The 25,830-nt window shown below is 39.4% G+C and overlaps 1 protein-coding gene across 1 annotated transcript in view; it reads right to left on the bottom strand.

The window, feature by feature from the left end:
- GNG2 (G protein subunit gamma 2) overlaps window positions 1–25,598 on the bottom strand; it is a 110,965-nt gene extending 85,367 nt beyond the window's left edge. The window contains exons 1-2 of the mRNA XM_003267685.3: window positions 25,127–25,598; window positions 7,197–7,237 (exon numbers count right to left, since the gene is read on the bottom strand). The gene's annotated coding sequence lies outside the window, so the exon portion shown is untranslated. The remainder of the gene's footprint in view (window positions 1–7,196; window positions 7,238–25,126) is intronic.
- Between the last annotated feature and the right edge of the window lie 232 nt (window positions 25,599–25,830).

The raw sequence follows: 25,830 nt of genomic DNA, 5'->3' as shown, positions 1-25,830 counted from the left end.
CATGTGGCTACCTCTCGACGCTGTTACTGCTCTTCTTATAAGCTGACTTCCTTATTAACATTGGAGGATGCTGGGCTTCTAGGAACCATACCATTTTACAGCTGCGGGTTCGCATGATATTTTCTAAGAAATTAAAGGTTACATGGCAGCATATGCCAAAGCTAACAGAGAGATTTAAATAGTATTTTTTAAAAATGATGTAAATGGCTAGGAAGTTTGAATGCTATGCACTGGTTAAGTGCTATACTGGTTGCCTAGTTACATCTCTGCAGAAAGGTTAAAATGGTTGTCTCTAAATCTAGAAGAAATTTAAAGTCCTAAAGTTTCGTAATTAAGCCAAGGATTACCTGCGAACCCCTATGCAGTCATGCCTTGAAACAAAACCCCGTCAGGTAATGGTGCTTGGGGATGTCTTAAGGAGATCGATCGTTAATAAAAAGTATTTATATATATGAAACTTGTTACCTTGCTCTCATTTCATTAAAGTTATTACATCTGGACTGTCCTTTTTTTTTTTTTTTTTTTTGAGATAGAGTCTCGCTCTGTGGCCCAGGCTGGAGTGCAGTGGCACAATCTCGGCTCACTGCAAGCTCTGCCTCCTGGGTTCATGCCATTCTCGTGCCTCAGCCTCCCAAGTAGCTGGGACTACAGGCACGGGCCACCATGTCCAGCTAATTTTTTTGTATTTTTAGTAAAGACTGGGTTTCACCGTGTTAGCCAGGATGGTCCCGATCTCCTGACCTCGTGATCCGCCTGCCTCGGCCTCCCAAATGGACTCTCCGTTTTATCACTACCAATTGCAGTCTGCTACTATAGGCTATTAAAAAACTTTCCAACCTAGCTGATGCAAATTCTGTCCCACGATAGGTGGAAGAAAGTCCAGTATGTTAAATTTTTAAACTTAAATACAAATTTTTACCGTGACCAGCTCTGCAAAATATAGGCCAGTCTACAACGTAGTAACAAAAACTACACATCTTAAGAATAAACGACTAGTATCTTAACTCTTAGAGATGTTCCTCTTTTACCCTTCAAGGGTTTCCTAATTAATTCTACCTTGCAGACACTATTACATCCAAATATCTGTTCCCAGTAATGGGACAGAATAGAACAATTTTAGAACAATTTTGGTGTAGAAATTTAACATGAGTGTATTAAAACGGATTCACACTTCTTCCAGAATTTGAAGGTAGGAGGAAATAGTCCTTTTCTTTTTTCCTCTTGAAGTTCAATCAGCATTTTGTTTTGAATTGAGGTAAAATTCACATATAAAATTAACCATTGGCCATTGTAAAGTGTACAATTCAATAGTATTTAGTACATTCACAGTGTTGTGTAGCTATCACTGCTAACTAGTTCCAAGATATTCCATCACCCCGGAAAGAAACCCTGTACCCAGATAAGTAGTTATTTTGATCCTTATTTACATGTACTCTCTAATTTCTCTTCGAAAAAGAATAAAAGAACCTAAGTTTAAATTACAGCATAAGAACTTGATGTGCTTTCATTTCTTCTGAAACTTGTTGATTCACAAAAATTGGTAAAGATTTGAAGCTGAAATGAGGCTAGTCTTAGCAAAATGGAACCAGGATTTAAAGTCCTGGAAGGAAGAAACCCAAAAAGAGATTGAGGAAAAAATCAAAATAATTCACAATTCTGTCCAGGCCCCATCCCTGTCAGAAAGCCAGATTCTACTTCAATGACTGATAGTGCGGAATCTTTTTTGGAAAGAAAAAAAAAAAGAATTGAAATAGAATGCTTTGGATCTACCAAGTAGGAAATTTTGGAAGACAGGAAACGATTAAATACATTAAAAAAAAAAAAAGTCTTCCAGCTCCTAAAAGTCAAATGCCTATTCTAGGGAAGCTAATTTATTGTTCTTTCAAGTACAATTACAGCTCTCTTTGCTTAGTCCTAATGATTTAGAGAATAAAATTCTCCAAATAAAAGCCACAGAAATGTAAGGGATGAGGCCCCAGGACCTTCAGCTTCCCTGGTTTCTCAGTGTGGCTTTGCTATGGATGATGCGGGCAGAGTACTGCAGAAGCAGCGGGGAAAGGCCCAGCAAGCGTCTTTACCCAGATGTAGCAACTTTACATGCGGGTAAGTGGCTCATGCTCCACTGCTGGGAGTCAGGCAGCGCCATGTTCTTAGAACCAAATAAGACTCCAAGACATGATCCACTCCAGTCCCCTCCCGCTGGGCATTCAAGATAGTCTTCCTAATATTTACCTCTTCTTGAACAGTCTATGCTATCCCTTAGGGGGGAAAAGTTCAATTCTGCTCTATGAAAGGCAAGATTAAAGCTAAGAGAGCTCTGTGCTGCATTGACAAACTTGGGTTTTATAACTTCCATGCAGGCTGACATGCTGAAAAAGATTCAGCAAGGTCTTTTGGTCACCTCAGTAACAAAGTTATTAAAGTTTCCATCATCAGAGGCAAAGTGCAGGAGCCTGCTGGTAACACAGAAGAACTGAAAGGGCAGCTAGGGCTTGTGACTATAAACGTGGCTGCTGCTTCTCAGTTCTGAATCTTAGAGGGTTTTTTTTGTCTTTTTAAGCTGGTCTGAACAAACATGCATATATGGCTACAGACTTTCCAAAAGAGTTGGATTAACCTCCATTTTCAATCAAATATTATGGGATATGGTCATTATTTGGTTCACTCAAAATTTATATTTTAACAATGCATCAATGTGACAGCTACTTTCTATTAGAGTCATTTTGTTAGACATCTGGAGTGACCAACTGTCCTGATTTGCCCCAGATTCTCCTAGTTTTAGCACCGATAGTCCTGTGTCCCAGGAAAGCCTTGCCTTGGCAGATAAGGGCAGTTTGTTGCCCTGCTGCTAGCTCTAGGTTTGGACTTCAGGTCTGTATTGCTGAAGTGTCTAAAAGTGGATTTTAAGAGGACTTGCTAAAAAAAAAAAAAAAAAAAAAAGCTGAACATTTTTAAACCTTCACCATAAATTTCCAGCCATATTCTACTCAAAAGATGATTTTTAAAAAATAACCCAGTGATCTATTTCATATACCAGGCAAGAAATGGCTTTTTACTTTGTGGGGATAACTTAATGTATGGAAGAAATTATACCATACCTAGAAATTGGCTATAATAAATACCACTCTAGTGAGGTTCTGTATTATGTTATTTTTTCCTCCAATTTCCCCATTTTAAAGCCTAATTAATAATACATAAAATAACAGCCAGACATAACAGCATAAAATAAAAACCTCACATTTCTTCGGTTCTATTCAAGACCTTGTAACCTGTACACTGTAGGCAAACCCTCCAGAGTTGGAGAAATGACGAAAGCAGCATACTCTCTAGGGGCCACAGCTATAGTACCCAAAAGTCTGGCCAAGAAAGGAGCCACTGGACTTCAACCTGTCCCCTTGATCCAATGCCAGACACTTCAAGAAAACCAAAAGGTTTCAGTACCTGGACCTACAAAATGAGAACTGTAGAGTCAAGATGAGAATTGGCTTCATCAACGTTGGAAACCTTAATGTTTTAATCCTATATAATTAGACATTAGTTGGTCTGCTACCTGAAGCATTTCTATCTTTCTGAAGAATTAGTCTCTTTGACTTTGTAGTAGGCAGAATAATAGGACCCAAATATGTTCAGTCCTAATCCCAGGAACCTGTGAATACATAACCTTACAGATAAGGAGGCTTCAAAGATGTGATTAAATGGAGGCCCTGGTGATGAGGAGATCAGCCTGGCTTATCCAGGTATGTTCAATCTTATCACACAGATACTTAAAAAATCAGAGAACCTTTCCTGGCTAAAAATTAAGAAGTTGTGACTATGGTAGAAAGACGCGTGGAGAGGCAATGCTATTGGCTTTGAAGATGGAGGAAGCTCTAGAAGCTGTAAAAGGCAAGGAAATAAATCCAACCCAGAGAGCCTTCAGAAAGGAACACAGTCTTGCTGATACTTTACTTTTAGCCCAGTGAAATCCCTATAGAATCTAACCTACAGAACGGTAAGATAATACAATCGTGTTGTTCTAAGCCACTAGGTTTGTAATAATTTGTTACAGCAGCCATAGAAAACTAATACACCTTTTATCACAGTTGCTGTTCAATAATGCCTTGGTAGTATTTTGCTTCTAACCTCAATATTTGACCATTACCTCATGTTTAATTTGCTTCCATGTATATACTTTGAAAACTAAATTTAGCACTAGACCAAATATACTCAAAATCCCCCGATAGTACAGAACAATACTTCCTTTTACTTGTCTACTTTGTTTAGCTTTTTGCGTTTGTTAGCACAGAGACTACTTACATAAGGAACTACTGAGCATAACTGAAACCACTGATTTTGTATGAAGGAAAAATGCTTTTAGGTGAGTGGAAAATGCCAAATAACCTCTTTAAAATCATGTGCGAAGACACGGTAGTTCACAATGTTCACAACGTCTCCCTAGAGTGCTCTGGATGTCACAATGACTGAAAGATGCCACAGCCTTTTGTGAACCAAGGACAGGGATACCAAAGACGATAATGAAGAATTGTCCCATCGGACGTGCCAGCAAACCCCATTGACAAACTCTGCGTGGATTGATTTGAAAAATTTAAGCATACTTATTAGCATGACAGAAATCAACTCAAAGAACATCAGATACTTACAAAAGAGTCATTATTAGTAACATTTGATAGAATATGGGATGTCTCAGCCCTCACCTGAAAGACATTAGGTACTTAAATTCAAAAGAACTTGACTACAGGGAAGCAAAAGCTATACATGGTCTTAAAAGCATACGTGCACAAAGGGCTTTCTTCCAATCAGCTCTAGACCAGAGAGTCTCAACCCTGGCTGCATGTTAAAGTCACCTGCGAAGCTTTTAGGAACACCTATAGATGTTCAGGCCCCACCCATGGAGATTCTGATTCAGCTGGTCTGGGTAGGGCCTGGAATCAGGGTTTCTAGATGCTCCCCTGGAGGCCCTGACATGCGGCCAGGACTGAGAACCACTGCTCTGTCCGTAGGGAGCAGCCTACTGCACATACTCACATGAATCTGGCCGCTCCACAGATTTGAATCAGTCCTTCCCTTCCTGTTTTGTAGTACAGTTATCACCCCCATTCATTCTTCCAAAAAAGAAATCTGGGAGTTATTCTAGATGTCTTCCTCTCCTTTACTTCTCACCTTTAATCAGCAATTCCCTCAGTTCTCCCAAATCCAGCCCAACATTTCCAGACCCAAGACCTCCACTGGTCTCCCTTCCATTAGTCCCTCCCCACTTCTCTGCTGCCTAAAGAATTGTCCTTTTAAAAAAATTCTGATTGTGTGCCCTTTTCTGCCTCCCCACTCTGCAGAGAAAATTCAAACTCTGGAGCCTGCCCCTTAGGGGTCCCTCCAAGGCTTCACCGGCCTCCTTCTCTAGCCTCATCTCCTCAGTCAGCTACTTTCTGGCCACACCCTGGCCACCCTAAATTTCTAAAGCTTCCTGGAATAAGCCATGCCCTCTGGGGCCTCTGTGTATACTTACACTTGATTTCTTATTCTTGGAATGCCCTTCCCTACTTCTCTGACTGAAGGCACCTCATGGATAGCTCAAAGACCCCTTTCCCATCAAGCTTCTTCCCATACTCCCCAACTTGGTTCTCTCCTCCAGCAGCATCCACCACACCCTGCTCCCACTTCACTAAGCTGGACACAAGCACTTCCTTCTTTACACAGTTTTCTCCTCTGTGAGACTGAACAACTCTGGGCCAAGGCCTGTGTATTTTTCATATTCATATTCCCAGTATCTGACATGCATTCTTTTGTTCATTCATTCAACAGTTTTATTAAATATATAACAAGTGCCAGACACCTTGCTAGATGCTGGAGGCAAATGGTTAGTAAGTTATATACTATTCTGGCTCTCACAGAGCTTATATTCTTGAAAGGGATGCAGATGGCTGGATAAGTGTTTGTGGTAAAACAGGAAGGTCTATCAGAGGATTGGGAGCTTTGTTTTGTTTTATGCTTGCATGTTTCCAGTATATTCAAAAGCGAAGAAATGTCAAAAACAGGTTTCAAAAATTATGGCATATTCTGAATGTTTACATTTGACAAAGTTGTATGATGAATGCCATTGTTTCATTGTCAGTACATCTCTGACAGATCACCTCATCTGGAGATATCCAAAGTCCCAATTTGCAGACCTCATAAACATGAGTTGAGGAAAATTGATCCTCTTATCCTAAGGAAGGACTGATACCTAGTAAACATGAAATAAATACCTGCTGAATGCATAAATGGATGGATGACTAGCTCCAGTAAAGCAAGTCAGGTTATGAGTAGGTTTTATTTTTTTTAGCATTTGCTGTATCCCCTAAACAGTTATGTAAATAAACAATTAAAAGCCCAACAATTCAGCAAGCGCCGATAATCCAATGGGGAAAGAAAAGAAGTAGGTAGAGGTAGAAATGAAACAATCCCAGCCACGAGTTGACAACTGTTGAAATTGGGTGATGGGGATGTAGGAGTTCATTATATTATTCTCCCTACTTTGGTATATGCTTGGCATTTTTCATAATGAAGTTACATTTTAAAATGGGGGGGGGGGAATCTAAGTCATCGACTGTAGGAAACTGTGTATCTTGGAGTGGGCAAACACATTATCACCTGTCTAGGATTATGGTTACCTTTCAAGTCTACAACAAGATTCAAATGCTATAGCTAGTTCCAAAAGCTAAGTAAGCTTCTTCAAGATGAAACCCCAACAGCATTAGATTGACCTGTTGTTGTTGTTGTTGCTGCTGCTGCTGCTGCTGGAAAAGCCCTTACAATGTTTACAAACATCTGTTAAGAACAGGGTTTACCTTTCTCTGACCTAACCTGCCTCATCTGAGGTTTTATCTTGCACAGGGTACGCCCTCAATGTCTGCCACCTATTAATCAAGTTTGTGCTGTAAGGATACATTCTGTTAAGATAGCAGCCTCAAAGGCTCTCCAACTCAGGTTTTTAGAAGAAAATGAAAAAAGTTCTGGATGAAAATCAATTTTAATTATCATTAAAGAGAGCCATTTTTTCTTTAAATCCTGAAGTCATGTCAATATTGATAAGGACTCTATGACTGTTTCTTTCAATAAAACATCACATGCTTTCATCTATAGACCACTTAACATTTTTTTTCCTCTTTAAGTTCTGGTTAAATTCAAGATTCTAGAAGAAAATATTTCAGAATTCTTACCTCTTCAGTTCCTAAAGCCTGAGGCTCACTGGCAGATCTGGCTGTTGAGAAAGCAGAGAGAAAAATGAATTTTTTAAAAGGAAAAATAACATGATACACAAAAGCTGGATGAGTAGAATGAATGAAGTTTCTGAAACGGTGGTGGGTGGTAATGGCGATATAGTTATAAGGTTTACATTTCAGAGCCTAGAAATGAACATTTTATTAACTCTTTTTCTTTTAAGAAATAGATTTGTGAAATTGGAGTCCCTTTCTTTGTGAAATCTCCTAGCGTGCAAGAAAACATGAAAACACAAAGGCCACTTAGGAACCTAGAGGAAGCAGAGTGCTTGGTGGGAGAGGCTGTATACCAATGGAATGAATAAGAACAATCTTTCCTCCTGAGCTAACCTAATTTGCTCCGGGCAGGACCAAAGCAGCAGAGACCAACACACTCTTGCTCCAGGTATTAGGGACAGAGTTTGAGTGCATACAGTTTGTGTGTATCTGGCCCTTTAGGAGGGGGGAAAGGACACCTTGGTGGTTATAAGAGTATCTTTGGCACCCACAGCTTCTATAGGCTGTTTAGAAGTAGAAGACACCTATGCCCTTAGCCACTAATGACCTCTGTGGCTATCAGGCAGAGGTGGCCTACTTTTGTCCAGTGCCGAGTGTGGTTCCTACGGGAGAAAGTTCCTGCGTAGATGAGCTTCTTTATTACTGAAAAGCTTTAGAGCGCTCAGCTCAAAGGGAATTGCTAAAGCCTCAAGGAACACTTTCCCATTCCTATTTTGCTGTGTCTGAGAACAAAGAGGTATCTCACATCTAGAATATTATGAATGAGGGTGGAACTCAAATTCACAAGGGGTTCCAGGACCAAACAAACATCAGTGTCTCCAGAGGCCTCACATTACTTGAGACTGGCATGTGTGCTACAATCTCAACCCAACCAGTTATATTCCCAGACTACCATAGGGGCCATATGTTTTTAAATGGGCTAAAGTTATTAGAAAACCATTATCTCATGATTAATGACAGCAAAAAGAAAAAAAAGCCAAGGGCTAAAAACAATTTATTTTCAGAGAATGAACCCTAGGGTAACAAAGACTAGGTGGGACGTGCAAAATAAGCCTGTTCAAGGGTGTTCTGGGCCTGGCACTCGTTTGTTATTGGTGATAGTGGAAGCTGGCACAACTTCTCTGGAAAGTCATCTAGGCCTGTTTATCAAGAGACCCAAATACGTTCTCAGTCATTGTTTTAGTGATGCCACTCCATGACTTAAACCAAAACAAACCCAAAATGTGGACAAAGAAGAATTATCAAGGTGTTAGAAATAGCCTAAATATCAATAATTCAACCTATTAAGTAAAACAGAAACTCCACATGATAAAATTTTAAAACAATGAATACAAGAAATTTAAATGGGCCAGGTGCAGTGGCTCATGCCTGTAATCCCAGCACTTTGGGAAGCCAAGGAGGGAGGAATACTTGTGTCCAGGAGTTTGAGACCAGCCTGGGCAATATAGCAAGACACAGTCTCTATAAAAAAAAGTCAAAAGTTAGCCAGGCATAGTGATGCACACCTGTGGTCCCAGCTACTTGGAAGGCTGAGGTGGGAGGATAGCTTGAGCCCAGGAGAGTGAGGCTGTAATGAGCCATAATCATGCTACTGTACTCTAGCCTGGGTGACAGAGGGAGACTCTGTCTCAAAAAAAAAAAAAAAAGACAAAAGTGTTTAAATGATGAAAAAAATGCATTTTATATTCTTTTTACTTAACTTTAAAATTAATAAATACTGTTACTTTAAAAAGTAACTTAAAATAAGGTTACTTTATTATAAAGTAAAAAGAATATAAAATGCATTTTTTGTCATTTAAATTTTAAAGTAAAAAATATAAAATATTATATATAGTGTGAACTCAACAATTTTCTAATATACATATTTACATATATTTATATTTTTTCTAATATATATTTTCTATGTCTTAATATATTTTTCTAATATATATGCACTAACATATATATTATATACATACATATGTTGTATTATATAACACATTTTCTAGTATAATTATACATAATATCTTTCTGATACATAAAGACTGGAACAAAATACATCAAAATCTAAACAATATATTTCCTCTGTTCAGTAGAATAACAAAAGTGGCAGAAATTGCTAGATATACCCCAACATCTGCTCTCATCTTCTTCCACAGTTTAATAGAATTCTAAGCTAAGCACCTACATATCAATAATAGCTACTTTCCCCAACCTCCCTTGCTGCTAGGTATGCAGTCATGTGACAAAATTCAATGGTACAGCATCAAAAGTGGTATGTGTAACTTCTGGGTCAGGGCCTCCCCTTCCAACTTCTTCCAATCCTGCCGGTTATAGCAGAGCCTTTGTGGCAAGCCACCTTAGACAATGAAAGCAAGAGAAACCTCACAGGAATGATAGAACGACAGGATAGAAGGAGCCTGGCTCCCTGCATGATCTTGTGGAGCACAGCTACCTTACCAGTCCTGGGCCATCCACTTCTGGATTGTTACATTAAAAAGAAGTAACTTCTAACTTATGTTACCCACTGTGAAATCAGGTCTCTGTTACATGTAGTTCAACTAACAATTTAATTAATAGATAGAGCCATTTTTATTTTTTCTTTCAAATTTTCAATAATTTCCACATTTTTCAATAATCAATATGAATTACTTTGATGATCAGAAAAAAACTAAGTTAAGATTTGTTTACTAATGTTAAGAAAATTAAATATAAAATAAAGTTCGGGCAACATGTACCTTCTTTCCACATATGAGAGGAAAAACGAAATCTATAGTTTAAAAAGTTCTGCTTTAAAATCTGATTGAGGCATACCCTAAGCAGTAAAACTTTAGTCAATGCATTATAATTATTCATTTCAGAGGATACCCGACTTTTTTTTTTTTTTTTTTTTTGAGACAGAGTCTTGCTCTGTCACCCAGGCTGGAATGCAATGGTGTGAACGTGGCTCACTGCAGCCTCAATTTCCTGGGCTCAAGCAATCCTCCTGCATCAGCCTCCCAAGTAGTACCTGGGACCACAGGTGTGCACCACAATGCCCAGCTAATTTTTTTTATTTTCTGTAGAGACAGGGTGTCTCTACGTTGCCCAAGCTGGTCTCAAACTCAGGGGTCAAGCAATCCTTCTGCCTCAACCTCCTAAAGTGCTGAGATTACAGGCGTGAGCCAAATACACCCAGCCAGACTTTTTTTTTTTTTGAGACGGAGTCTCGCTCTGTCACCCAGGCTGGAGTGCAGTGGCGCAATCTTGGTTAACTGCAACCTCCTCCTCACGGGTTCATGCCATTCTCCTGCCTCAGCCTCCCAAGGAGCTGGGACTACAGGAGCCCACCACCACGCCCGGCTAATTTTTTGTATTTTTAGTAGAGACGAGGTTTCACCATGTTAGCCAGGATGGTCTCGATCTCCTGACTTTGTGATCCGCCCCACCTCGGCCTTCCAAAGTGCTGAGATTACAGGCGTGAGCTACTGTGCCTGGCCCCAGACTTCTTAAAGCGAATTTAGAAACAGTCTTAAAAACAGATTTGTGTGTACACTCATAGCTTTAATTTAAGGGTGCTATTGGTTCTTCACATGGAATCATACTGGATTTCTCCTACAGTAATTCCACTGGCCCAAGAATTTGGTTGACTGTCCATCAACCGAGTGTACGCTTGGATTTTATTTTCCCTTGGAGTAGTAATAGATTTGGCAGAGCTCACATACCCTCCCTGGTCTCCTTTGTGTCCCACAGGCCTGCATTATAAGATGACTGTCCAAGATAAAGAAGTCATACCTAGTCCATAAAACAGAAAAGATATCTTGCCTACTTGGGAATCAGATCTGAAACAATGGCTTCATTAAAACTAGCCTCTAACCATATTAGAATAATATGCTGAGATCATTTAAACCTGCAATAATGTTCATCAGCAGCATTTGGTGCCTTTAAGAGGATCATTAAAACCTTGTGCACAGGCACACAAGACACTCCACAAGGTTGACCTTAGAGACTTACATGAAGTCATGTATCAGAGAAAGAAACTATTTTTCCCCTTTTTCCCAAGAGAATGCCAAATGATCCTTTTCTCCCTTGTGAACCACAATATCCAACACTAATATGGCTAACCTATATTCAATAACAAAGGCAGGATGCCAGGGTTTCTTCACTTCCCCCTCAGAATGACTGTGCCAGTGCATTTTCGAGAAACCCCTTCACTCTCTCCTGCAGCAGGCAAATTGAAGCTAATAGTCAAAGCTCTGAATTCTCAGTTTCTCTCCCCCTCTTGCCTTTGCAGGAACATAAGCAAGCCAACTCAACAGGCCTAATTACCATGGTAACAACATGCACTGTGATTATGAGTGTGTTTGTTTTTTAAAATGACTCACAGATTGTTCCCCCAGAAGCCCCAGACACACAGGTTTCTGGCTGGTTTATAAAATCCATCTGAAGTTTTCTTGCAAATATCTTGTGCCTATTATCATAACTGGTGTGATGAAGAGAGATTCATCAAATCAAATACGCCTTTCTCCTTAAGGATGAAAAAAACCCATTTTGTTCCTTAAACACTCCAAGATTAATCAATTTAAACCTCAGGTTTATAATGAAATTAATCTGAGTTTGTACACTGGAGATAATTAATCTGTTCCTAATTTAAATAATTAAGGTATTTCATAATGTGGTTTTAGAGACCCAAATGAAATAATCAGGTGAAATAAATTATAGTGAAAAATATAAAATAAAACAGCCTAAATCTGTGGGTACATGACCACATGTAAAGTGTTATAAAAGAATAGATGTCAGTCTTAATACCAAGATGTTTTTAAACAAATCTACAAAACAACAGCATCTATTTTTAAAATGCAAACATGAAAGAATCCAGACATTTGGAGAACTGTGCACTACTTCCACTCATCTATTCAATAAATATCATTTTAGACCTTCTATGTACTAAGCACCATTGTTTATAACTGGAACATCACAATAGGGCTTAGGGAAGACTATTTTCTCACGGGAGCCAAAGGCCATGGGCATGGCTCAGCACGTTATCTTCTCTTAGGAAGCTCTTTTGCTTCACAAGGCACCATTCTGGGTAAGGCTATCAGTGAGAGGGAACATTTCCTAATGATTATACCAGGCCTGGAGTTCAGAATCCTAACATCGGCATCACAGTGGACTCCCTCAAAAAAAATAAATAAAACATATATATGCTAGTAATTTTGATATGTTGATTCCTTCTGTGTGAAGTGGAAATAAACCCTATTTTAAAAGAAATGTAAGTGGAATTTATATAAATCTATTTCACTTAAATCCCTCGATGCTAACATATATTACACACACACACACACAAAATAGTCATTTAAAATTACTGTATCCAAATAGCTACTGTATTGTAACCAATAATATATTTTTTTCTCTAGAGTTTGAAGGGAAAACCAGAGTGTTTCAATCCATATAGGCTAGGTTATATTGTGGCAACAACTCAAAAACTCTCTGGCTTATGTGAGCAAAGCTTATCTCTCACTTTCTCTCCATCCACTGCGGTTCAGCAGAGATGATCTTTGTGTTGTCTTGACGGTATGACCCAGGCTTAAGAGTGCAGAGACCAACCACTTCTATCCTTCAACCACTGCACTCATCTGCTGGTTCTTATGGCTTCTTCCAGGAAGTGACACACCTCACTTCTGTTCACTTCACCGGCCAAGGCGAGGCATGTGGCCACACCTAACCAAAGCGGACTGGGAAGTGGAAGCCTATCCTGAGCTGGAAAGGAAAACTGGAGATATTGATGGCTAAGTACATGGATTCCTGAACAAACAGCACAAACCCACACTAATACTTCATGAAGTCAAAATGACATCCGACGATAATAGGCTTCCTTAGGGGATGCCTTATTCCAAGGTCTGAGCACCCATGATTAATGTTGGGCCATAACAATCACTTCCGCAGAATTTGGTGCAAATCCCTTGGATAGAATAAAAGAGATAGAATAAAAGTAGAGTCTACTGCAGATTTGTGGTAAAAATAAGTTATACTAATAATATATTCATTTTTGAATAATTACACTACAATTCAGGCACCTTGCTAAATAAACATTTCACATTTATTTTGTAATTTTCTCCTGTCAGTTTTGCGAAGTAGATATTATCTTATTTCCCATTTTATAGATGAAGAAACTGAGGCATAGAAAGCTTAAGCAATTCGCCCAAGTAATTCTGACTCTAAACCAATGTCCTTTAACTACTACACTCTCCTACATGTTATCTTTGAATGTTACTTTTCTACAGTTCAGTATTTTATGATTATTTTAAGATGAATAAGAAAAGACTAGTTGGACCATTTTTTTTTTTTTTTTTTTTGCCTAGGAATTTTCACCTCTACTTAAATTTTTCTTATTTTAATTTTAAAAGTCATGAAACTATTTAATATCAACTTTTTTCCAAAGAAAAAATAAAAATGTCACTGAAATGCCTTAATGCCCATACACAGCAATGTTCCCTAAACACAACCATCATTCATGAGGTTTAACTCTCTCAAATAAAGCTTCTAAAATGAAAGTGAGGGTTTTTTTCGGTTTGCATTTTTTCACAATTTTTCTTATATGCTTCTAACATAGATCAGATAAATACTCTCCTTAAACAGAGCTCTGTTGGCAAAGTCTAGAATTAGCTTACTTTCCTGTTTAAAAATGCAAATCTAAGAGTAGGAAGCACTCCATCATTTATTTAAAAAAGTACTCCTACCATTAATGCTTAGTCTGTTATGATGAACATGCACAGAAATACACCTTAGAGACAAGTAGTCAAAACACTGTAATAACAGCAATTCCACTGAAATTTCCCTTTTTCACTATTGCTGCCTCACATACATAGCCTCTGAAATATAATGCCAAAGTAGGAAGTAGCAACCATAAAGAGAATGCAACAATAATGGAACTGTATATGCTGCCTCCGGAGCTGGAAAGTGGAAACTATTTTCTAAATAACTCATAATCAGAAATTCCAGAGATGATCCATTCTTCTTCACAGGTACTGTAATCAACAAAGGACCTACCTCTCTAGAGAAAACAAGGTTTTCATTTAAGTCTAACAGATACTATACACAGAACGCTAGAGAATGAGCGTCTCTAGCTCATTACTTGGCCCACGGTAGATTTTTATATAGACCAAATTGATTTAAATGACCAGTCAGGAAAATTCAATTTAATTATATATATATTTTACAATGCAGAAATGCAGGGCTGGTTGTCTAAATTAAATGCCATTCTTATTGCTTTATAGGACCTGATGTATTTCCTTCTGGAATATTTTGTTTAGAAGGTTATTCTTTACTTTGCCTAGCTTCCTCCAGTCTGTGTTTTTTGCCAGGATTCTTCCTCTGGCCTACCTAGATCATTGCTAACAACAAAAACAAGTTTTTTTTTTAATATTTTCTTTTAGGTTCAGGGGTACACGTGCAGGTTTGTTATATAGCCAGAAACAAGGCTTTTGTTCGTGTTTTTCTCAAAGGGAAATGCATGGAAACTCTGTTCAATTCAATGTTGTATGATATTGCTCAGTTATTTAACCTTTTTAGTCTGGATATCTTCACTTATAAAATGGGAATAATAGTGGCCAACTCTATTGACGGCCTACCCACTAACCCCCTCTTCCTTGCTAATAGAGCCAGACTCTTTTGCTGGGGTCTGATGACTTCGTTCTTCAGAAAGGCTAGGCTGCTCCATGGCCTTGGGAGGAAACAAATTAGCCAATCACAGTGGTTCTGTCTGCCTACTTACTCATACATATAGCATGTGAGTTGTGAGTGGAAATTCCACTGGACACAGATTTTCTGTGACTTTAAAAAGAGCTGTGGCAGGGCAAGGTAGCTCAGGCCTATAATCCCAGCACTTTGGGAGGCCGAGGTGGGTGGATCTATTGTGCTCAGGAGTTCAAGACCAGTCTGGGTAACACGGTGAAACCCCATCTCTACTAAAACACAAAAATTAGCTGGGCATGGTGGCACACACCTGTGGTCCCAGCTACTCAGGAGGCTGAGGTGAAAGGATCAGCCTCCCACCTGCAGGCTGAGGCTTCAATGAGTCATGATCATGCCACTGCACCCTAGCCTGGGTGACAGAGCGAGACCCTGTCTCAACAAACCAGAAAGAGCTACATAAGAAATCTGCTGCCCCTTGATATGCCTCTACGTATTGAAATGTACCTATAATTCCAAAATTGTAGACGCCACGTCCACACAGTGAGGGGAAATCAACCTGCTGAAGGTGTCACAGCGGGAGGAAGGGAAGAATCCAGGTTGCTAAGGACATTATCCAGCTACCACATAAGTAACTCTGAAGCTACCCTCCTATCAGAGGTCTTGGGATCAATTTCCTATTGTTTATGCCATTTTAGTAGGACATTCCTTTATCAGCAGCCAGAAATATCCTGATAGAAAAATATTGTCCTTATTTCGTAGGGTTATTTTTCAAACTAGCTAAAGTATCCAGCACAAACTGAATGCCTAACAAATGTCATTCTCAACTTAATTCTTGACATATGTTAATCTTCACTTATTCAAAGTAGTTAGTGCTTTCTTTACTCTGTGTGGTCTGAATGACTCCTCTAGGACGTTTTCCCTGGTTCCCCAAAACAGGAATAAGGGCTGAAGTCATTGCTTTCTCCTCTTTATTCAGATAAAGATAATATCAAGTACCTAAGGTTATTTTAAACAATAAGAATGGTATTTAATTCAGACAAGTAGTGTAGTGCTGATTGCAGTGTAGAGAAAAAAAATGTAATCAAACAGAGTAGTCTTCCTGACTGTGTAAATCAATTTGAACTAAATAAAATCCAACCCAGATCAAGTAATCAACACAGCAGCCAAGTGTTCTGCATTTGGAGTCCACAAAGTTTATTGAAAAGCTGCTTTCTGTAGGGAAAAGAAATATTTTGTAGATTACAGAACATGTATGTGACGGACACATTTCCTCTGAAATTTCACTTCATCCTTATTTCAGAAAGGCACCTGCACCTTCTGCTCAAAACCTTCTCCACAAGCCCCCTTCACCCCAATATCTTTACATGGCTGACTCCTCAGCAACATTTTGGTCTCAACTCAAATGTCACCTCTTCAGAGAGGCCTTCAGGTATTACTCAACAAAGTAATCTCCCAATTACCCCTGCCAGCATAGGCACAGTCCCCACCATTCACCCTGTTTCTACTTCAATCCATCAAAGCACTCACTACTACTTGATATTTTCTTTTATTGTAAGTCATTTCTGTCGATGGGTTCCAATCCTGGCTGATTGTGAATTAATTACTCTGAGGTGAGGTTGGGACATGATATTTTTTTCAAACTACCCTCTCAGTGATTTCTAATGTGCAGTTAGACCTAAAAACCACTGGTTTATGTGTTTATTGAGTCTCTCTCAATACTCGAATGTAAGTTTCAAGAAAACAACTGGCCAATTTGGTTCATCCTAGTCTCCCTGGCATCTTGATGAGCACGTGGCACATTGCAGACGTTAAGACTTTGAACACAGCGATTAATTGTATTGTAATTATATTTCTGTATTTGTCTGTTTTCCCCATGAGTCTGTGAGCTCTTAGAGGACAAGCACTATGTCTAGCCCACTCTGCATCAAAAAATGAGTCACTCAAGAATGTTCATTAAATAAATGAATGATAAAGAAACTGCATTGTGTGGTATAAGGAAGACAAAGATGAAACCAGATGTGACCGCTGTCCTCAAAGAGCTTGGAGTGTGGTCAAAAAAAAATTATGCAGACTGCTGTTATACACGCTAGAATGAGCTAGATGCTGTGATGAAAGAACAAAAGATTTCAGAGGAGGCATTGTTTTTTACTGGGGAAAAAAGGGAAGAAACCAAGGGAGGCTTCATGAAAGAGGCAGCATTTGAACTGAGCTTTACAGGACAGATGGAATTTGGTTATTCGGAGAAGTAAGACTGTGGGGACAAAGTATGGAAGGAACTAACTTATCCCAGGCAGAGAGAAAAGAACTCAAAAAACAAGCCAGCCCAGCTGGAGGTTAGGAGGGCCTGAACTAAGACACCGGCTATAAACATGGAAAAGAGTCCGTATCAAGATATTTTCCCAATCACAATTGCAAAGGGCTATGCAACTTCCTGCAACAACTAGGGGTGCTTGGTGAGGAAAATAGTGAAGTTGAATTGTCATAACTGAGGTAATGATAAATGGGGTGTCATTAACAGTTATGAAATCAGGTGAGGAGCTGGTTTTGAGGAATGGGAAAGGTGATGGTGAGCACAGTTTTGGACATGTGAGTTTCATTTTCTGTGGGTTGGATGTTCTGGTGAATTTGTAGGCAGCTTCCTGTACTAGCTGAGAGAGGAGGTGAATGATCAGGATGCTTAATCAGATTTGGGACTGACCCACACAGCAACAATGACTAAAACCACAGGACAGAACTTGATTAAGGGAGAGGGAGAAATTAAATGGCCAAAGACTCGTATCTTGAGAACACGCATATGTGGGGAGCAGGAACTGAAGTTAGTGAAGTTGGAGCCCTCAGAGAGGTAGGAGGAGATTTGTTTCATCTACTTCTTAATTACTTTGTGTGTGTATGGAAAAACTAAGCATGTTTACAGGGAAAGAGGAAAGGACCAAGAAAGAGAAGAAACTAAATATGTAGGAAAGACAGAATTATTGTCACAACATAATCCCTTAGAAAGTAAAAGGGAATGGGATAGAGAGTCCAAGTAGAGGGTTTATTCTTGGCTTGAAGGAAAGATGATGTTAATTTGACTTAGGAAAAAGAGGAGAATGAATGATGTGAATGATGCAGATGTTTCTGTCCCCCTACATACCCATATGCTGGAACCTGATCCCCACTGCAATGGTATTAGGACATGAGGCCACCTTTGGAGGTGATTAGGTCATGAGTATGGAGTCCCATGAATGGGATTAGTGCCCTTATAAGAGAGACTGGAGAGAGCCAGCTGGCCCCTTCTGTCATGTGGGGACACACAGAAAGTGCTGTCCATGGCCTTCGCCAGACATCAAATCTGCCAGTACCTTGATTTTGGACTTTCCAGCCCATAGAAGTGTAAAAAAACAAAACAGATTTCTGTTGTTTCTGGGTTACCTCATCTTTGGTAATTTGTGACAGCAATTCAAATGATCTAAAATAAAGGAAGATGTGGGGAAATTCTAAGGTGGTAAGAATGAGGTTGAGGAAGTCTGTAATATGTGCCTTCTCAGACAGAAGGTGAGGTCACTTCTAACAAATAAAGGCAGTAAGGGCTTGGTTGAATGGTTTCCATTGAAAATGCACAGGACAGAGTGAAAAGTGAAATAAAAAAGGAAGAAGGAAGGAATTTTGAAAGAACAGCAATGGCCCTGTGGAGATGCAGTGAATCTAGAGTAGAATCAGTCAGCCCAGTTTTCAGCCCCTCTCCTCTACCTCTGAGTGCTGGGTTCCTGGGAAGAGGATCAGGGGAATGCCTGACCCCACACCCGGGCTGGCCAGGGAGCAAGGGAAGGCCAGGGAACAGGGAAGAAGTGGTCAAGAGACTGGTTTTTCAAATCCTTTTCATTAACAGCTTGACTGTTTACACATATTTGCCAAGAGATAAAGGGGCTGATCCTGTCTTATCTCGAGCCTCTGTATACAGTGGTACCACTTCTAAGAAACATGTTATCACTAAAGTTTGAGAATTGAGCTCCCTTTTTTTTTCAGTGTTTAATGAAGTCCTCTAGAGATGATCTGAACACTGACTCCCACTAAATACAACTGTTGTCTTTAACATAAGAATTTTCAAGAACCATATATTTACAGATATCTCTAATACTCTTAACTGAAAACTTAAATCTCTATTCCACAGTGGCATCTTTTACACCTGAACAAGTTTGTACACAGAAACTCTATATTTACATAGGGTACTAAATGTAAATAGTCTACACTTTTTTTTTAAACAAAATATTTCAGTCTTACAAACAATTTTAAACGTGACAACATATAAAGACTTTGCCCTAACATGAGGTAAGTGAAATGGAGTTTTAACTGGGAGGTAAGGAATTAATGAACTGTGTAACTCTAAATTCCAGGCCTATTTTATTATCCCTTATGAAGAAGTCGATATAGGCTAGGTCACCCCCAGATCATTTTTAGCTCTACCATTCTAGCATGTCCTAGGCCAGGGACTAAGTCCTTTATAAATTTTTTATTATATTTTTAATTGAAAAATAATAATTGTGTGGGATCTAATTAAACTAAAGAGCTTCTGCCCAGCAAAAGAAACTACCATCAGAGTGAACGGGCAACCTACAAAATGGGAGAAAATTTTCACAACCTACTCATCTGACAAAGGGCTAATATCCAGAATCTACAATGAACTCAAACAAATTTCCAAGAAAAAAAAAACAACCCCATCAACAAGTGGGCGAAGGACATGAACAGACACTTCTCAAAAGAAGACATTTATGCAGCCAAAAAACACATGAAAAAATGCTCATCATCACTGGCCATCAGAGAAATGCAAATCAAAACCACAATGAGATACCATCTCACACCAGTTAGAATGGCCATCATTAAAAATCAGGAAACAACAGGTGCTGGAGAGGATGTGGAGAAATAGGAACACTTTTACACTGTTGGTGGGACTGTAAACTAGTGCAACCATTGTGGAAGTCAGTGTGGCGATTCCTCAGGGATCTAGAACTAGAAATACCATTTGACCCAGCCATCCCATTACTGGGTATATACCCAAAGGACTATAAATCATGCTGCTATAAAGACACATGCACATATATGTTTATTGCTGCACTATTCACAATAGCAAAGACTTGGAACCAACCCAAATGTCCAACAACGATAGACTGGATTAAGAAAATGTGGCACATATGCACCATGGAATACTATGCAGCCATAAAAAATGATGAGTTCATGTCCTTTGTAGGGACATGGATGAAACTGGAAATCATCATTCTCAGTAAACTATCACAAGGACAAAAAACCAAACACCGCATGTTCTCACTCACAGGTGGGAATTGAACAATGAGAACACATGGACACAGGAAGGGGAACATCACACTCTGGGGACTGTTGTGGGGTGGGGGGAGGGGGGAGGGATAGCATTAGGAGATACACCTAATGCTAAATGACGAGTTAATGGATGCAGCACACCAACATGGCACATGGATACGTATGTAACAAACCTGCACATTGTGCACATGTACCCTAAAACTTAAAGTACAATTATAAAAAATAAAGAATTTTGAACACATCAAAAAAAAAGAAAAATAATAATTGTGTATATTTATGGGGTACAATGTGATGTTTTGATACATGTATACATTGTGATGATCAAATCAGGCTAATTAACATAGTCATCATCTTGGGGGTGAGGGTGGGAGGGTGGAGACTAAATCTTAACACAGCTCTGCAACTCTCCTCTCCCACCCAGATCTAGTAAAGCCAGGCACCTGGGTTCTCCCAGTAGTTATAGAATGAATAGATGTGCACATTAAATCATTAAATAAAATTAGGGGTCATTATTTGCAAACTTCCCCCCACCCCTGGCCCCCAGCACATGGACAAAGTGCATTGCAGAAAGTTAACATTAATTATTCAGGAGCTCTTCAAACCATTTAAGGTCAACGTCTGCCCCCACACCATAAAGCTCAGATACTCTTGCTTTTCAATAGGGTCCCTGATAATTGTTCTGCCCAACTCTCCTCAGCCTCACCATACCCTGCCTCACCAGTTTAAGGATTAGGAATAAAATCTGTCGTGGAAAAGGAAACAGAGGATTCATTATTTTTAAAAGTGAAATTTTGGTTAGAATCACACGTCGTTTGTAGAAACTTGATGCCTCAGAAACCCGTTGTATTGTTTAACTACTGTAGCCCCTCCCCACAAGTTAATGCTCCCCATTATTAAGGATTTGAGAGCAATTTAGTACTTTAGTTTCTCCCCTCCCTTTCTGACCACGCTACCTGTTGAGCATTTTTCTCCAATGAGAGGGGACCAGAAAAGCACTGAAGAAACAGCTCTCCAGTGCCTCCATAGTGGTAGCCCAGTCTGAGATTTGACCAGCAGAATCACTGGTGTGACTGTCTACAACAAAGGTTTGAATTTCACTATCAGGTTCTGGACATCACCAACTAGCAGAAGCTATGCACATTTTCTTACTCTCTCCTTTTGATTTCAAATGTTGCTTTTGAGAGACGTTATTTTATTTGGGCAGGGATAATACTGTTGTATAAAGGAGGTTAAATACAAAGATTATGATTATGATCTAATGACACATTATGTTAAAAGATCCCGCCATTTGCAAATGTCTCCTTGAAAATCTGATTAAAAATTGGCAAAGATTCTCAACACAGTATTTCTGGGGAAAAACATCAGCAAGGAATATGAATAGACATTTTTCTAAGAAGATACACAAATGGCCAATGAGCACAAGAAAAGATGCTCAACATCACTAATGATTAGGAAAATGTGAATCAAAACCATAAAGAGATACCACTTCATACCTCTTAAAATGGCTGTTATCAAAAACATAAATAAAAAACAACATAAATATTGATGAGCATGTGGGGAAGTTGGAATCCTTCTTCATTGCTGGTGGGAATGTAAAATAGTGCAGCTGCTATGGAAAACAGTATGGCAATTCTTCAAAAATTAAATATATAATTACTATGTTCCATCATTTTCACTTCTGGGTTCCCAAAAGAAGTAAAAGCAGGGACTCTAACAGATATTTGTACACCTGTGTTCATAGCAGTATTATTTACAGTAGCCAAAACATGGCCCAAGTGTCCATCAAAAGAGAATAAACAAAGTATAGTCTATACATTCAATGGAATATTATTCAGCTTAAAGAGGAAGAAAATTCTAGCACATGCTACAACATGGATGAATCTTAAAGACAGTATGCTAAGTGTATTAAGCCAGTCACAAAAGGACAAATATTCTATGACTCCACTTATATGGGATACTTGGTCAAATTCATAGAGACAAAAGTAAAATGGGGGTTTCTAGGAGCTGAGAGAAGGAGGGAAAGAGGAGATATTGATTAATGGGTATAGAATTTCAGTTTTGCAAGATAAAGACAGTTCTATGGATGGACGGTGGTGATGACAGTACATCAATATACTCGCTACCACAGAACTGCATACTTAAAAAAATAGTTAAAATGGGAAATGTTATGTTATGTATATTTTATCACTGTAAAAAAAGTCTCCCTAAACCTGTGAGGCAGTGGTAAAGGCCAAGAATATGCTAACTTTTCCTTATGCCACCAAGGAAGAAAAAAATAACATTTGAGTACCTTCTATGTAGAAAGCACTCACTTATTCGCACACAAAAGCAAAAACAAAGCAAAACAAAAACTTTGATTATGTATTACTAGCTCTTCTTTACAATGAGGAAACTGAGGTTCCTAAGTTAATGTACCAAGTTAAGTAGTAAGAACCAGTGATAGGTTTCAAAGGCAGATCTGCCTGGCTCCAAAGTCTGTGTTCTTTTCACTCCACAGTGTTTTCTCCTACCCACAGAAGTCTTTTATGAACAGGCTTTCTACTTTGACTACACAGCTTTTAGACTTAAAAGTTGGGCCTGCTTTCTGAAGCAGGCTAAACAAAGTCAGTCAACCAAACACATTCACTACATGCCCACCATATGAGGCCCAAGGCTGGCAATGAAATAATGGAGTCATGTTTCCATTCAGCCATTGGCCATATGGCAGAAAAAAAAAAAAAAGCACAATTGAAATTTCTGTGTTGGTCTACTCCTCAAAAGCCAGTGAATACCCCAGGAAAAATCATTATGTCTTTCAATATTCCACATGGCCAGAATAAGTGGAAATCGTTTCATTTTACAATGTAGAAGCATATTCATCTTTTTCCTAAACATTCTACCATCATAGATACTGATCTGCTGTTACTCACTAATGTTCTGCTTCAAGCTGGAATTTAACCATTAAGAACTGTTTTGTGCTGTGCAGAAAATAGGCACCTCTTAGTTGTCTTCAGAAAGATAGCAAGGACCTCTTGACTCTACTATGCCCATCGGGCAAGGTTTCATTTTCTTACTCATGTGTAAAACACACACAGAAGAGTAATGCAGATTGTCTGTGCCTCCCCAAACAAAGCAGGGTGTTGGCATTATCTAGTGAATACAGCCTGCAGAGGAGTAAGTACCAAAGGGTAAGCCTGTCTTCATCTATGCAGCTCAGGTTGCCAACTTTTTACTTCATTTCATGATGCACAGCTTGATTCTAGAACTCCACTGGGTCATTCTGGATCGAAGATCTACCCTAGGTCTCTTCTCTAAGAAGATGATCTTTACATATTTCCCTTTAGGATGCAAATAGGAAGCGGAACTGCAAAATCCATGTCACGACTTGTTTTGCCCACAAGTTTGATTAAATTCAGTGAATCCTTCAAGGAGTTCCATGGTTTCAATACTAGCAGTACTTTGTCTCTTAGGCATGGTTCAGGTTTACTTTAATGAGCAAAAAACCTCCGAGAAATAGACATTTTTTTCTTTAGTAGCTATAAAAGCTTTCCATCTCTCAAAATGTGCTGCTACTCCACAGATTTTGAGAAGCCATATCGATTTCATAAAGATAGCATTAAAAACAGCCCTATAGCTCTTCACAAGTGAGAATGATGATAAAGGAGGAGGCATATACATACATACACTCTCAACTAGCATATTTGGTATTTAAGAACCTATGTTTCAAGAATTTGTATCAAAATATTGACTTTTTAAAATTTTTACTCCACTATAAGCAGTTTTTTCTCCTTCTTTTGAAAAATTATCTCCTTTCGTTATAGAAACTCTAGAAAAAAAAACCCTTTTATCAATGACTACTTGCTGTTTAACTGTACTTTCTGCTGAAGATTAAAAAAAGCTTAATTCTTTAAATCATGCTACACGAGGGTATTAAACTCTTCTATATATACTGTGAGAGGAATCTCACAATCTCGGTTCTCATCCGCTATACCTATTTAGTGTACTTTTACATATCATTCATAAATATGAACAAGTCATAGACCCAGGCTCTCATTAAAAACATCCTTTGCTCAAGAAAATCAAAGAATAAAAATCATGTTCTGGTTTTACCACTTCAGTCTATCTACCATATATTCGCATAAGGAAACAACCCAGCTGCACTTTTTTATTTTGTCCGTCACCGAGGCTAACATGCACCTTGACCTAGAGGTGAATAAAATGCATATAAACATAAAATCCATGCATATGCTAGTATCTGATTCTGGACAAGTTACTGGCCTTAAACCCGCCACGCTCCTTTGAACAAGGATGCAACTTTAGGATAAGACCTACTGGCAAATGATAGCTGTGTCTGAGGTTATCCTGAACGCAGCTGCACAAGCTGAGGGAGGAAGACACTGTTTTTTAATGGTAAATACTGCCCCTCACATACGCAATTCAAGCCTTTGTTGGCAAAATCTAAGTACAAAAGAATTTAACTCCTCAAAAAGCCAAATCACAGCCATTATTTTTGCAAATCAGAAGACATCCCAGTGCAATGTGTAAGAAAGGGAATGCAATTAATATTTTACACCACTCACTCCCCTAAAACAAGGGGACTGCCAGGCTCCGATGACCAGACCACAGCTTCACAGCCCCAGACGAATTTCGACTCAGCCCTGGTTTTCCTCCGAGAGAACTATACAAACAGCTTCTTGTATTTAGCATGTTGCCCTGTCTAGTCATCAAATCTAAGCACTGATGATGAGGTTTTTTTAATCAAATGTGTCATGAATGTGGGCATTCTCAAAGACCCTTCCAAAAGAATCTAATCATTTCCCCTAGTCCTGAAGCGATGTCTCTATCATCCCTTAGAAATCGGACCTTAAAACCACAGGCGATGGTAGTTTTTCTCAATTAAAAACGAGCAACATGGAAAACGTTTCCTTTACCTTAGCTCCCGAGGCTTGGTCAGAGGAGCGTGGTTTTCCCCTCTCTCCGGAGCTGATCTGTGCAGGCGAGCTCCGGCGCAGCCCAGCCCAGCCCAGCCCAGCAGTAGTAGGAGTTGCCCACGGAGCGCGGCGGCAGCGTTGTGAGTATGTGTAGCGGCGGCTGCAGCCCAGGGACTAGTCCCCACCCAGCTTTGTCTTCAATCAACGTTCTTTCTACAGGAAGCAGCGCATCTCCCACTTCCTCCCCTTCTTGGTAGCTGTTAGCTGCTTGCTTCTTTTCCCTCTCATTTCCATTTCAGGGCTTACTCTGGTGGTTTTGTCTGCTCCTGGGCTGCTGACAGTGATCTGACTTTCATCCCCCTTCTCCCTTTGTTCAAGTCCCTCTGGTGCTGTCTGTTCCTTCCTTCCCCTTTTCTCATCCCCCCACGGTCACCTCCACACACACTGCTCAGTCGGCCCCCTTCCTGGCACATTGCCTGCTTTTTAAGCCTGAATTTGGCTTGTAGCTATTGTTGTTCTTGCTGTTGTTGTTTCTACTGCTGCTGTTTTTTTTTGGGTTAACATCCCCTGGCCAGGTTCTGGCCCCCGAGATCCCACACCAGCCTCCACTGTTCCTCCTGATTTACTGTGGTCCCCATCAAGCCAGCTAGCTGGGAGCTTGCAGCTTGCAGCTTCTCACTGCAGCATTTTTCTCTGTGGCCAAC

The sequence above is a fragment of the Nomascus leucogenys genome, chromosome 1a (assembly GCF_006542625.1).
Source record: "Nomascus leucogenys isolate Asia chromosome 1a, Asia_NLE_v1, whole genome shotgun sequence".
NCBI classification, from domain to species: Eukaryota; Metazoa; Chordata; class Mammalia; order Primates; family Hylobatidae; genus Nomascus; species Nomascus leucogenys.
Note: the sequence above shows the minus strand (reverse complement) of the source record. Positions and strands in the feature narration are given on the sequence as shown.